Genomic DNA, 3,781 nt, shown 5'->3' with positions numbered 1-3,781 from the left:
GAGAATTTGCAAAAAAATAACCATTCTGCATCAATTCTAAAATCTTTTTGTCAAATGTATAAATATAAAAAAAATTTATGTTTTTGTAGTGCTGTATAGCCACTGAAAATCAATGTTAAGAGCTTCTTTTCTTTCTGGATGTTGTGTCATGTAGTGGGTAAAGCACAGGTGCGATATGTAGAGTCTGTTTCGGTAGAGGAATGGTATTTCTAGTAACTGAAGGTCAGTTGTCTTTTTATTGTGTTGTTATTTGTTAACAATATTGAAGACACTTCTGTTGTACATCTATCGCCATACATGCTAGTTTCATTTTCTTCACTGTAGGAAGAATTAGCTCTTCTGCTGTCGTATGTGGCTGTCCTTTTTTGGATACCATGTGAGCAACTTAATAGTAAGCTAGAACAGCCATTTCATTATTTGAAGTTAATGCAAAACTCTTTGTTGATTTCTTACAATTGTTTTGTTGTACAAGCCAACTTCAAAAATATTTAAGTGTTTTATTTGCATAATCATTATGTTTAGTTGGCAAATGCTGTGCAGTTATACAGGTTTCATGGACTCATATGATAGAACTAAGTACTGAGAACCAAGTTCAACTTCTGAGAGAACAATTAACACAAGTCCGATCCAACTACACTACAAAGAGAACATCTGAAATACTGGCAAGTGGCATCAAGTACAAACAAACTCTGCCAAAATAGTAAAAATTTTAGGAGGCAAGGTGTTACTTCAGCTAACAAAAAATAGCTGGTAGGAAAGGATGGGTTATTCAATTCTCCCCAAATAAAAACATACAAACATTCCTTCCTAAATTCTGAAGCTGGGAATTCTTGTAACAAAACTAAAAATATTCTTACAAACTGAAAACAGAATAAATTGAAGTTTAAAATAATCTTATTTTGAAAATAAAATTAATTATTTTTCTTATTAATATTATTTTTTATTATTAGAGTTGATTTTGTTGAAGCAGACCCCAAATAGGGAAACGCTGCTCTAAATATTATGTGTGTGCACGTAACACACGTACCATGCACAAGATGTGATCACTTTCTGTTTGGTAATTATTTTTTTAGGCCTATAAATCACAATAATACATATAAAAAAAAGATAAATAAATACATTTTAAAAGAAGTTACATATTTTTTAAACATACATTTTTAAATGATGCCTGTTCATCTGTTCCATACTCGGGGAAAAATACTGTTTCAATTTTAACATTGTATATTTTTATTGTATTACATTATTAAACTATACATAAATTAAAATAAAATAGAATAGCTTAATAAATAGATAATAACAGTTACAAAATAACATTCAAAATTTGTGATTTATAATAAAAAAAAAAAAGGGTAAATTTTGGATGAGGAGTTTACTGTGGTATTCACTTCATAACACAAAGTGACAGTTTATCTGAACACAATTCACAAAAATAAGCAGTCATTTCTTATTTTTTTGTCATAAGACACTCATCAGTGTTTTCTAATTTTAATTTGCTTTTTGGAGTTTTGCATTAACTTCAATTAATGAAATGGCTGTTCTAGCTTACTATTAAGTTGCTTACTTGGTATCCAAAAAAGGATAGCCACATACAATAGCAGAAGAGCTAATTCTACCTACAGTGAAGAAAATGAAACTAGCATGTGTGGTGATAAATATACAAAGAAAGTGTCTTCAATATTGTTAACAAATAACAACACAATAAAAAGACAACTTGATGAAATGGCAGAAAATGTAAAGAGTACATTAGTTGAACAAGTGCAATCAAGTGAATATTTTGTATTGCAACTGGATAAAATCATTGACATTTCAGACAATGTGAATCTATTATGCTTTGTGAGATACAAATATAATAATGACATTTATGAAGATATGTTAGTTTGCAATGCAGTGCCATTACATGCTACCATTGAGGCTTTGTTTATTATTGTATCAAAAGCAATGAATTAACTGGGATAAATGTATTTGGAAGTGCACAGATGAATGATGATCTGTGCACTCCCCATTACATAAGTGAACACGAATATTTGTTGCTTCATTGAGAGGTGCACTGGTTATCACAAGGTAAAGAATTCTTAACACGGCTGTTTCAGCTGCTTGAAAAGTTGAGGATTTTTCTTCTTGACTCCAGATTTGACAATGAAAATTTTGTTTAACATTCAAGTATAGAATATTATTTAATTTCATATTTTTATTAGTTCACAAATTTGTAATATTTATATAATCAGTCTTTATTTAGCATATTAATTACTCTTCCTTAGTAAGATAATAAATAAGGCAAGACCTAGTATTAATTTTTTTTTTTTTTTGAAAAAAAAATTCTTAAAGTTCCACAAACAACCTTATGTTCAAATTTGGAGTCAAGAAGAAAAATCCTCACCTCGTCAAGCAGCTGAAATAGTTGTGTTAATACTTGACCTCCTGATAACTTAACTATACTGATAACTAAATGAAGCAACAAATATTCGTGTTTATTTCCCATTTGATAAATGATAAAAAAATCCCTGTTTTTTGCCTTAGTGCAATTTTATCTTTCCATAACTTCATTAAGAGATGATGTAACAAAAAATTGTTTAGGTAAATTTAATTGCATTAAATGTTTCCAATGATTGTACAGTATTGTTTCAACATTAAAAAAGCTCATATTTTATAGCATTTTTTCTTTCTAGACAGTTAAAGTTTTTGCACTAATCTGTCTTTTAATATCACTCAATTAAGTTTAATGAACAATGGAATGAAAAAAGAAATTCTGTTTAAGTGTGAGAACCTCTCATTTTTTTTTTGAGTACACAAGTATACAGTTACCATGTAACAATGTTTGTTAAACACAAAAATCACCTATGATATTTGAAGTGTGTTTTTAAGGTAAATTCTGTTTTGAATTTGTTACCTATATATGAGATGTAAACAGATGACGCTTGCATAGCTCACTTACTTCAATTAATAGTCAGCTGTTAGTAACAACAGTTTAGTCATTTTATCGTTAGTTGTTTATATTCATCCATTTATGAGTGTTACAATTTGTGATCCCCAAGTGTGAAATATGAGGAGGAATAATCAGATTTTTAATGGCATAAAACAATTCTGTAGTTGAAATTCACAGGCAATTTTGTTACATTTATGGGCTGAATATTTTGAATGATGCGAAAGTAAGACTGTTGTGTAGTTAATTTTGAGAAGAGTGAGCGAGCATTCATGATGAACATAGCAGCCAACCTTTGATGATAAAGTATGATTTGATTAAAAAAGTTAATGAGAAAACTAGCGCTTCACAATGTCTTTGATGTTTTACAATCTTTGATTTATGTTTTGACTGAAAAATTTGGCTATAAAAAAATTGTGTGCCAGATATTAACTGACATACACACAAGGAAAAAGTCTTGCTGAAGCACATGAATTTTATGATGTTACCAAAATGACAGTAATAATAAATTGTTTAATCATTTCTGTTGATAAAACCTGGATTTCTTATTCAAATGCAAAGGCAAAGCAACAGTTGATGCAATGGCAGCATTCATCATCTCTTAGGTCGGAGAATTTCAAACAAGAACGTTTACAAAAGAACCTTATGACTACTGTTTTTTTGGGACAAAAAGGATGTCTTGCTTGTCATAATCAATGATTGTGGAACTACTGTGAATGCTGATATGTGTTGTGAGCTGTTAAGAAATCCTAGAAGAGCTATAAAAAACTAATGACTTAAGATGCATGACAATGCTTGGCAAATAATTGTCAGATTTAGTTGGGAAATCTTCAATCATCGATCCCATAGCTCTGATGTAAC

This window comes from Lycorma delicatula, chromosome 4, assembly GCF_047948215.1.
Source record: "Lycorma delicatula isolate Av1 chromosome 4, ASM4794821v1, whole genome shotgun sequence".
Classification (NCBI taxonomy): Eukaryota; Metazoa; Arthropoda; class Insecta; order Hemiptera; family Fulgoridae; genus Lycorma; species Lycorma delicatula.
Note: the sequence above shows the minus strand (reverse complement) of the source record.